This window comes from Argopecten irradians, chromosome 7 (assembly GCF_041381155.1).
Source record: "Argopecten irradians isolate NY chromosome 7, Ai_NY, whole genome shotgun sequence".
NCBI lineage: Eukaryota > Metazoa > Mollusca > Bivalvia > Pectinida > Pectinidae > Argopecten > Argopecten irradians.
This window is the reverse complement of record NC_091140.1, coordinates 32,523,806-32,536,121: the sequence shown is the minus strand read 5'-3', so window position 1 is coordinate 32,536,121 and position 12,316 is coordinate 32,523,806. Positions and strand designations below refer to the sequence as shown.

At 32.2% G+C, this 12,316-nt stretch overlaps 1 protein-coding gene across 1 annotated transcript in view; it reads left to right on the top strand.

Moving 5' to 3' along the window:
• The window catches only part of LOC138328182 (AF4/FMR2 family member 3-like), a 101,347-nt gene that overhangs the window by 30,227 nt on the left and 58,804 nt on the right, over positions 1 to 12,316 (top strand). The window lies entirely within an intron of this gene.

The window sequence follows — 12,316 nt, the reverse complement described above, 5'->3', positions numbered from 1 at the left end:
GGGGAAGCAGTTATTGGTTAGTTTCAATATTCTACCACTGGCCCTTCACATCAGGGTTATGAGTTGGAAACCTAAATGGGGCAGTTCCCACTTTCTATAGACGTGCCAGGATTTGGTGATCAATCGCCCTGGCACATGACCCTGACCCTTAGGACATGAAATAGAAATAAACAAAACAAAATAAAGGAAACAATAAACTCAATTTTGACATGAGAAATAAATTTGATAAACATGAATATCTGATTTTGGTTTTAACAATAGGCAGTGATCATAAAAATATGACTCAAATAAGAAATGCATTTTTTGTGCAATAAAATTCAACAGAAATGGTTAACCACCAAAGAATGACTTAAAGATCTGAAGATAGGACTTTTAAACTGGTGCAGTAGCTACATGCTTGGATGGGTAATATCTGGTCATGTGTACAGAGCAAGTAGGTTATTCATTGGTAATAACATTGTCAAGTGCTAGTATGGTGGGGAGAAAAACTGACCCAACATTGTCAGCTGAACTGAGAATGAGTAAACACATAAAGTGGTAGAGATTAATCTTTGGGGGAGTTTACCTGCCTTGGCAGTGATTTAATGAGTCGACACTTTCTCTTTGTTAATTTTAGTCAGAAAAACTTCTCTCAACCACCTGTATGTTAGAACAAATTAACATGTTTAGCTAGCTGTATTTCAGATTGGATTAACAGTTTCAGTCAGTTGTCATTCTGATCAAATTCTCAATAGAATTGTGTTTTGTGGTTGAGGTTTGTTTTGGATTATGAAGAGTGTTATGTATTGGGGGTCATACATGATTTTAGAAACATGTATTATAAAATAATATTACAATGAAGAATATTCTTTTATCCAGTTCCGCAGTGTAATATTTTTTTCTTGAAATAGAATTATGTAGTATAGTTTTAACCTTAAAGAAAACCAAAGGTGATTATCAATCATTTTATGGAGATAATTTACCAAAAAATTTAAACATTTGCAAAAAAGAAGTAGACCATAAAAAACTCCCTTTAAAAACAAATTAGGGGTGGCATGGTTGTAATTTTCTGTTATTTATTTATAGTAAAGCTGAAACATATGTCAGAATGCTTTTTACCTGTTAAGACAATATGTGAAGTCATTAGTTACACCGTTATATTGCTAGTACAGAACCTGGGAAAGTGAATCTGTTTGTAAGGGTTGTCTCCCTTAGTTCAATGCCATGTTGAAGCGAAAAACGTCTGTGTGTAACATGATTAGATTGGCATGTGTACAAACAAAAGTCGGTAACTCTTTTTAATCACATTATGAATACATCATTTAAGATCCTAACTTAGGTTGCCAACACAAGCATTTTCAGTATCATTTCATAAATCCTCTTTGTTTGATATGTATTTTAAAAACTGGTATTTGTGAATATAATACAACATACAAGGTCAGAAAACCTAGTTTGAACAGTATTACATTACATCAAAATAAAGCTGGCTGCAAAGAGATAGACTATAGCTATGATGAACCGTCTGACATTTGATCATGTTCTGATTGAACATTCATCTGAAATAACAAATTCCTCGTGTACACAAAACAGAATTATACAAACAGATATTCCTTTCATTTCCCTACTCTGGATTGTAATGGCGACTTTTATTGATTCTCGCCAATCTTTTGATGATTTCATTGAATAATGCCTATTTGTTTATATGTGGACAGCTAAATAAACAAATAATCAATTTTATATTGGCATGATAGAATGATAATTTACTAATATTTAAAAACAAAGTAATAAACAAGTGTGAAAATAAAGGAATGAAAAAGTAAACAACAAAAAATCAATAACAACAAAAAAAAACCTCAGGTTGTGTGCCAATGAAAAAATCATTTTCAAAAATACTGAAAAGAAAAGAAATATGTATCTGAATAGGTATTAAATTCTAGTTCTATTGTCTTGAGTTTTTTTGTCATATCAAAAAAATCAAAACAATTTAATGTCAACTGCGAAAGGTTGTTCTACATTTTGTTGAGACAAATGACTTTGGATTCAGGTTTTTTCTGAAGGAAAGTGAGCAATATGGGTTTTATGGGTTTTGATTGGTACTTGCCTCTAAAATTCAGTATACGTTCTAAGAATGTGATTGGTTCAGATGTTAGGTGGAAGGGAAATTGTAGTTATTGATGATGTCAAAGACATTTTCCATTAAGATGTTTATACTAAAAATACACTTCATACATTATGTATGTCACAAAAAATACATATAGCTTCCAAAAGCCTTGTCTTGTGCATGAATATTTGATTTGTTTTCTACCTTGGCTAATTCATTTCCAATGGCAGTTTCTCGGCACCATTTAAAAGCACTTCTGTTAGATTCATTTTTTTTATCTACTAGTCAAAAATCATGTAATCACTCTGGTTTTCAAGTAGCACCGGAACACTATACCTTGGTACTCCTATGGACAGTTTCCGGAACTACGGGAGATAACTTTACACTGTGTATTGCAACGTACGTTGTGTATTATACAGCAGTCAGAGGTTCTCCGTTTATTACATGTTTCAGTCACATTATAATTTCCCACTTAATTACTTTAGACTTATTTTCAATGTTACAATTAGTTATTAATTATTCTCACCGAAAGTGTGTCTCAATATCGGCAGTACTTATATACTAGTGAGTGCGCTGCATCTAACCGTTAGATCTGTTAGCCTTACTAACCTACGGCAGACTAACTTGCAAACCGCGAATCTAACAGTAATTGCATATGAACTTGTTTGTAAGTAAAAATAATTCAACTGACAATAAATGCCTTTTCAATTACGGGTATTTAATCGAATATTGCTAGGCCTATCCACTAATATTTTATAAAAATGAACTAGAATTCCCCAAACTAACGAACATGTCAACAAGAACAGTCCGTACAAAGGGAGACAACTGTTACAAACTCTGCCGACGCACTTGACAATGGCGAGGTCCCGTACTATCGCCATTACCTGACGCCGCGTTGGTCCTGGAATGGCTGGCGAGTTTACAGTCGTGAGTGTTGATAATTTTGTTAAAAACTTGCTGTCAAAACTTCAATAATCCTTTAATATGCTTCATTTACAGTTGATCAGATTATTTTCGTGCATTTTTCAACGGCAAATAATGTACTAACATCCTACAATAAACACACTACTCGGAACGATAGAAAGTGAAAGAAGCGGTGAACGGACGGTGAATCGGCACGGACAAAGCAGAAATAACAGTGTTTTATAGAGCAAATATATTGATGGAGCAACGATACAAATATTGATTAGTTTGTTTACGATATTTCAGGTAATTTGCGCATATATTGTTTTAAAAGTTATAAAAAATCGGCAATATTTTGAGTATTTCCGACAGAGAAAATCGACCATTTTCTGACATGTATACGTTTTAATTAATTTTTGAAGTCCTCATGTCGAATAATATTTGGAAATGATAGCATCACTGTGTAATTTGATTCATTCTGAAGCAACATTATTAACAAAACATTTCTCAAAAATAAACATAAAAGTACGGCGGCACAGAAGTGACACGAAAAATTTTTTTTTTAATGTAGGACCAAAAAAAAAAAAGATTTTATGTAGGATGAAAAATATTTTTTTCTTTTACGTGCTCACATAAAACTTATTATGTGAGCACGTAAAAACGTTTACGTGCTCAAGTAAAACAGTTTGTGTAAGACAAGAAATATTTTTTATGTATGGTGAAAAATATTTTTTTTTATGTGGGACGAAAAATGTTTTTTTTTATGTAAGACAAAAAATATTTTTTTATGTAAGGTGAAATATATATTTTTTTCTTGTTTTAACAATATCTTGTTTATTTGCAGATGTTGTATATTCTATACAAAGGGATATTTCCGTTAAGATATTAAAGGATTTGTGCAGCCAAAATATTTTTTGATAATACGTCAGGATATTGCTTTGGATGAATGAAAAATTAAGTCCCACCCAACGAATCGCCTAGCTTTTAGCGCTATCGGTTGGTTTTGGTCGTGATTTACGGGTAGTGTCGACTACGGTTCAGAGATAATGAGATAATGATGTAGATATTTTCAGTTTCAAAACTTTCCATTTACACCATTTCAAACATTCAAACAAGCATATATCTAACTTTAGATTAGATAAGCTGTCCAATTTGATAGCGATATCAAAATGATGTTCGGATCAGTCTGGACTGAGATTTAGATAGCATATTATATAAATTTCTGGTTTCCATAATTTAAGTATCATAAATATATATGAAATGTTGTACCTTTTCAAAATTATACTTGGTGATATTTAAATAAGTATATTTAGTGTGGTAATGCTGTAACCCTTCTTGTATGACTATACATGTAGATTCGAAACGGTGAAAATACTAGAACGAATATACGTACCCGGCCTACTATACCTTTCTAAAGACGACGCCATTTTCTGTCAAAAAGTCTTTTGAGCTACAATATTGCAGCTATGAAAATACATGCTTAGAATTTTTCCTAAAACCTTAGAAATTACGGGTGATTGCTATATTCCATGATTCCGTAATTACAGTACTAGACTGGAATAATTTTTAAGGTTAAATCTTTAGTTGAAATAGTTCTTAGAACCATTTTTGTTTCTGAATAAGTCAACTTCCATTATTGTTTTACCTGTGTACGACATATATATATGTAATAATATATTCCTAGGTACATGTATGATCAGGGATATTTTATTTCCATTTGCTTTTACATCTTCATTTTAAAAATGGAGGTGACAATAAAAAAACCTAGATCATAGATGTACGGGGTTTCCATAATTCAAGTCACTATCCAATTAACAGATGTCCTAACCTGATTGACAGTAAGACAATAGCAAATACCCGACATAGTCCACCGAATAGCAAATTGCCCGCGGCCAGGTACTTACAGGGGCGAATTCCCCGAACACCAACTCTGGTAAAGACAAATGGAGGTGTTTATGTAGGGAACCCTTTGAAGTTTATTTATAGTCTGTTTCAAAATCTAACACCAACTCCGGTAACTTTTCAACCAGGTAATTTTTATACTCATACCTATGATAAGATACATAATAATAATAATAATGCATAATAATGTCACACATTTTTACACAACATTTATAATTAAAAAAATATTCTTCATTAGTAAAAATGCCCAGCCATTAATTGGCTTACGAGACACGAATGTACTAAAATTATGAACAATATATGTGAATAAAACAACATTATCAGTTAAAGTTATAATAAGTCAAAATTACTATTATAGAGATCGCCTTCTCCTCATTGCTAAAAAGATATATTTAGCAAGACTAACTTGTAAAACATCACAATTTATTAAAGAGATAAGTTGATTATCAGAAGACATACTTTCAAAATGTTCACATAAAACAGTTACTCTATCAATTATGTAAGTTTTCCTTAAATCACAATACGCTTTACAGTTAACAATAAAATGAACATAATGCATCCCAATTCTCCTGTAAGATATCGTTCCAGTAAGGTTTATATAACGAATTGCGTTTGTAACTATTATACGAGTTCTGTGTACTACAGTTTTGTTAATGTTTAATTTGTATAAAATGTTGTACACTAGTGGAAGAGGGAAAGGGTTGATATAGGCACCGCCTGTTACCCAATCCCATTTTATATAATTTATATAAAATAAAATATTTTTAATTGAATTGATATGCAAAATAGTTCCTGCCAATTTAAGCAAGGTGCAGCAGCTGTGATGCTGATCATGAGTCGGCTTATGTCATCAAGTCAATGGTTCCGTTCTGGTATCCCAAATAATGTCTGTATATTCTAAAATTAGTCTGATATAGGAGAGATACAAAGTTCTTGGTGAGTTTCTATCTAGTTTATGTTTCAATGTTCGTAATAAGTTCTGTCTTGATGAAACTTTTTCACAAATATTAAAGATGTGATCCGACCATGATCCTTTTTTTGATCAGCCCATGAAGAAATTGACGATAGATCATCATCCAAAAACTCTGCATGTATTACTGTCAGTAAAAGGTCAACATCATTATCAATACAGAGATGTGTCATCAGCAAATATTTTTATATAAGATATTACATTATCTGTTAAGTCATTTATAAACAATAGGAAAAGAAAAGACCAAGTACTGAACCTTGCGGTACTCAAGCATTTATCGGTTTTTCATTAGATTATCGGGTAATTGATATTCGTTTATGAATACGAGTTGTTTTCTGCCAGATAAGTAGGCTTCAAACCAATCATACAGTTTACCTTTAATTCCATATGTTTTTTTCAACTTATACATTAAGTTTTAACAGAGACTTAGGTATAATATATATATGACATTATATCTAAGTCTCTGGTTTTAATGCCTTACTCGATCAAAAACTTATATCACAGAAAATAGATGAATATAGTGATCGATCCTATCAACAAAGGGAGGAAACATCTTCACTTATAAGAGAAATCCCTCGACTAAGTGTTTAAAAGGGTCAATTTATGATATTTTAGATCATATCTGACATTATTTGTTTCTCCTAAATATTGCCCAATCAGAAGAAATCCTCTGAATTAAAGAGGAAGATTCTCATCCTTGAAAACTGAAAAAATAACACAGTCAAGTATAGATCAATAATAAACTGTAAATTCGACAATTCTAGTACAGATGTTTTACAAAGTGTATATTAATCTAAATATGAAAACTAAAATAAGTCAGGAATTATAAGAAAATGATGAGACTTTGAATGATCTAGAATAGTATTTCTATTAAATATAAACACTTATAAAGCTTGAAAGTGTACAAATACAAGTCAAGTTGATAATTTAACGTTCTATTCAAATATCATGGCAATTATGATTTTTTCTGAAGTATGCCTCTGTTTTATACACCATTCTGCAGCATCTTGAGAATAACAGTTACTGATTTGCTGATCACCTACCTGGTGAGTTGATTTACCTGAGATTTACCTGTGATCTTGCACTGAGAACAATTCTGAGATAGACTATAACTCCCTATCAACACACCTTAACCCCTATGAAAACACCCCACCCTACCCAGAGTTGGTATTCGGGGAAGACCCCGTTGCTGACCTCTTCCGTTCGATGAATGGCGTTTTGGTACAGGTAAACAACATCCTGGCCCAGGTATTACATAACCAAAGACATGGCTAATTATATATCTATATAGGGGTATCTACTCGTATATCAATTAAAAATTGAAAGCGACCGCACAGTCTGAAAAAATAGTTTGTTTTGCTAATATCTCAATATTTAGATCTTTTATAATATCAAAGATAAATTCTTTCTACCACATGTTGAAACGTTTTACGGTATTGTAATAAATGTATCTCAATATATTCGGTTGGCAACACACAAACACAATGTTTGTAATGATCAACCATCGGTGTGTATGTACAGAAACATATACACCGTATACATATATGTATATATGTTTCTGGTATGTACGTCAATACTTTAATAAAGGATTTCTGAAATTGTTTCATAAAATTTCATTTTACAGTCACAAACTTTGTAATTCACAATGTATCGAAAGATACAGACTACAGGAAAATATTATCTAATTAAAGCTTATTCGTTGCTGAACTCCTCGACAAAAAAATCGAAACTTTTATTTCTGTGTGGATTTTCTTTCATAATTACACGAAGATACCTGTTATTAGAGCATAAATTAGAGTATTTGAAACATCGAATTTCACTCTTTTAGTTATTTACATTCGAGCCAAAGTTATTGTATGATTAACTTCACTCAAAAGTAATCATAAAAAATCGTTGATCGGCTTTTCCTGTGACCGTCGATGTAAGTGATAGCACATCAGTTATAGTACAGCTATAAGCCACGGACTATTATGATGTCACACGGTTTAGAGCTAGAAAATATGCATAATCGGGCGGTCAGAAGTTTGGACCTCGATATCGACGGTTTACAGGTTATTCCGGTCGCGCGCGGCACGGAGAGGTTTCTACACGTGCTAATAAAGCCATTTCCAGCATAAACTGAAATTATAATTTTTGACTGCACAATTCCTTTAACTAGTACTTTCATTGCAACAAAATGTAATATTCCAATCCAGTATTAACTTCTGAAGTTTAAATCAGGGGTATCAATGTTTATAATATCCTGAGTTGGGTTAGATGTTTTAATGGAATATCCCTTGAGAGGAAATTGGACATTGATTTCAACTTCACCTTACACTGTTGTTAACATTGACAGATTGACACTGGATTTGGCAATATTTGATTGTTGGGTTCATTAATGGCATGGACAGCCTCCAATGTATGTTGTGTGTAGCATGCACAGACTGCGCTGTATTTGTTGGGTCTTCTTGTATAGTGGAACTCTTGCCCTTTCATTGTGCTACATGTATTATGATATCACTGGAACATGCCGCTGAAGACACCCAAGCATCCCAACACACCTGGTCACATTAAACTGCCAATGGGTCAGCCAGTCGTTCTACTGCCAGTATATGCTGAGCTCAGCAGGAGCATAACTACCACTTTCATACACTTTGCCCAGATGGTAGAAAGTTCAAACCATGATTTAAATTTAAAAACATGTAAAAACCAACACAAACTTTCAAAAGGAATATATATTAGTCTTGCATCATTTTTAATCTATATATCATTATTCATTGTTCATATTTATTTCGCATACAATATTTTCAAGATCTTTAGAGCATTTGTTTTTAACAACTTTATAAGATTAAATATTTCCATGATTTAACCAATTTGCAAATATTTGCTCCACATTATTCTATAATAAACAACAGTCATTCTGCGAAAGCACAGAATTTTCAATCTGTTATTTCAATCCATATTGATTGAAAATAACCTGAACATGTACTATTACCTCTTTTATGATATATCTTTAATATTTCACCATATCATTACCCTGTCTAGAATCTGAGCTACGCCTCCTTCAGTACTTTCAGTACTTTGATTTTTATCTACTAGTCAAAAAGCTGGTGTTGTCAGCCATCGGTTGCTTCATGATCTGTTTCTTCACCATCTACAAGGAAACATCTATTAATTGCTGCAGATCGTCCAGACAGTTCCTGATAAGGATATAGGTAGTGGGGCATGTGTGAGATTTCAGTCTGACATTATTTGATGCAGTTTGTCACCAGTGGCCCTAAAAACAACCCGGCATCATTGCGTGATGGCAACACTCCAATATTGTCTGGTACAAGTTTAAAGCTGTTGTGACATTTGTGTATGTTGGTGCGAGATGTAATCCACATCTGGGCTTGTTGATGACCTTGTACATATACAAACAAGTCATTTATTGTGCGATATTTTCTTTATTGGATTCTTGTCATTTTTTATAAAATCTAATTTCTTTGAAACGAAAAATATTGGCTAAAATAATGTTAGGTAAATGAAGAAGAAAAAAAAAGTTTATTGTTCCTGATGTTTATACTCCTTCCAACGATGTTATATTTGTTAGCTATACTTAAATCAGCTTGTATGTCTGCAGAAAAAAATGTTCAGAAAATTTCTCCTAAACCTCTTCATCAATTTCAATGAAAATTGGTAGAAATGCATGGTACCATGTATAGATATTCAATTGCAGGTTTTTTGGGGGCAAACTTTGGTTGCCATGGTAACTAGTTCGCTATATACAGGTTTTGTAAAATGTTCAATCCTAAAAAGTCACTAGCTTTTTGATAAAATTTCTTCAAACTGTTCAATTGTCATAACATATGAATGACTCTAATTTGACACATCAAATGCTTCTGTAAAGGTTACCATGGAAATAGAATGGAGGCGTATTTGGTTGCCATGGTGTGTACTCAGATAAGGGCTAGGGGGTTTATTAGTACGCCATTGGCATACAGTTCTAGTTATTTCTACTTCTCTGCATATGCATTATAAGATTTCTTTCTACAGTAATATGTCAAAGCTAACAACACCGGTTTTTGCTGCAACTAGCATTTTGAAACTAGTTGGTTAATCAGCATTCCAAATGAATGTCTTTTAAAGCAAAGATTTTTTTGTTTGGAAGAGACAGTTATTCTGAAACAAATGGATGATTTCGGCTGTTTGAGCAGCTCAATTGTTGTCTGTTAAATTAGCCATTCTTTTTTTCTAGTGGAAACAAGGTTTAATATTGTAATTCTCAATCTTCAAGGCATGCTGGATCGAAAGCCATTTACATAAGCCAGCATGGATTTTTAGTTTGTTTTTGGTTCGGTTCTCTTAGGAAACCAATTCATCATAAACTACTTTGCGAATGCATGTGTACACAGATTGGAAATAAAATTTGGCAGATATATAAATTGCTAATGACTAACAATTTAATCGGTAACTTAATCATTCTGTGAATGTTATTCAATGATTTTAATTAAGTTTAAAAAAAAAAAAAAAAAAAAAAGATAAAAAAAATAACTATCATTTCTGTAATAGATAAAGATAAGTTTTAAATTAAGTAATTGTACATGTAGTGAGGATTATTCAGCAAAAACACAGTTGATAAAAAATGATTTACCATATAACTTATTTAATGATATTGATATGTGCTATTAGCAAACGCTGAAATTCTGTAGGAATTCGATTTTGCTGTATTTTGCTGTCAGCTGCTACATAATGCTTCACATCCCTTATGAATTTGTCAGAATTTTTTTTACTGTTTATCATTTCATCTCGGAATAAATTGTATAAAAATGACATGTCTAAAATTCCTCGTTATGTTTCCTGTGTTGTTCTTAGTATATTTGATTGTGTGCTCTATAACCATTTTTACAGATGTATAGCCAGGAGCTAGCTAGTTATTGACATTGATGGATCTAATAGGTGGTATTAAAGTTAATGTAAAACTATTCCTTGAGGCTAGATTCTGTTGCCATGCAAATGATTGTAGATATTAGTATCCTGGCACCATCGTCAATGGTTAATCTTAAAATTCTTATGAAATCATTTCATGTTTAATTTTTTTCTTCTATGGGAAGTTATATAATTTAACACTTCTGGATATATAGACAGTCAATCTAAATAATGACAAATAAACTTTTTGGGTATTTTTCTGAAATCATTATTTTCCCAAAATTATGTTTTTTATGCAAACATTTTTTTGTTTGTATGTTGAAGTCATAAAGAGAGATGCTTTTCTCGAAACTTTAATATCTGAAATTGTGAGACATACATTGAATATACTTTAGCAAAGCTTTTTATTGAATAATAAATACATCATAAGATATTTGTAATATTATAAAAGCTAACCTATTACAGAAAATGCCATACCATGATTAAAAGAAAATTGAGAATTTCATCAGCACACTAAATGCCATGGAATGCTGAATTCCTTATTGAGAATTCTTTATAATTATATTACATGCTTCAACTTTCTCTAAGATTTGAAAAATATTCTGAAAGTGCCATGAACGGGTGAAGTTGTATCAATCAGAGAATGGAATTCTGATAAGGACACTAGAATGTGGCACAATACTTAAAGGGAAGAAATGGCTGCAAAAATGCATGACTCTTAGAAGAGATAATGGGCCATTTGTATTTTTCAAAAAGAGGAGGGATGGGTAGAGAAACAGGAGAGAGAGAGAGAGAGTGAGAAAAAAACCAGAAAAAGTTTAATCCAAAGGTTAACCTGGAGTGAGAGAAAAAAAACAATATGCTTTTATGGCCATAATCATGCAGGCAACTGCCTCCCATGCAGGTCCTAGAACTTTGAAGTCAAGATTTGGAAGGTTAGTTGTAGGCTAACAGACACCTTCAATACTGTGTCATTTGGGCAAAGGTTAAGAAGGCAAGTAGTTCACAAATCTTTTGGCTATTTCAGCCATTTTGCCCTTGTACAAATGTTATCAAATGCATAAACAGTTCCTTACACAGTATGGCAAACCAATTCTATCATTGATGTAAACATGGATTATAATATTTTAAAAATATCTTTGCTTGAAGAGATTGAAATGTTTTAGTAGTTGTAGAATTACTGATGACAAATTCAGATGTATAGGAATATATTGTCTCATTGGGCTACTTTGAACCAAATGACAATTACTTAAGGTCATAAAAATGTAATTTTCATGCATGAAAGGAAATTTATTTTGTAGAAAAAAAATCACTTGACTTTATCACCATTTTTGTATTCCCCTACCTGCTACTTCCATCAGTATTACATTGTAAATTTTGAAAACAGAGGTTTTGTCCATAGCGTTTTATTGTGACTGGTAGAAAATTTGTGGACCAACATTAAATTTAAACTTTAACTATGATTCCCTAAAGGGCACCATTTGACATTTTTACTCTAGTTTAATGTTGCAAATTATAGTTAGTTCCATTCAAGGTAGCAGATTTCCCCATTTATTTACCATTCCAACCACAAC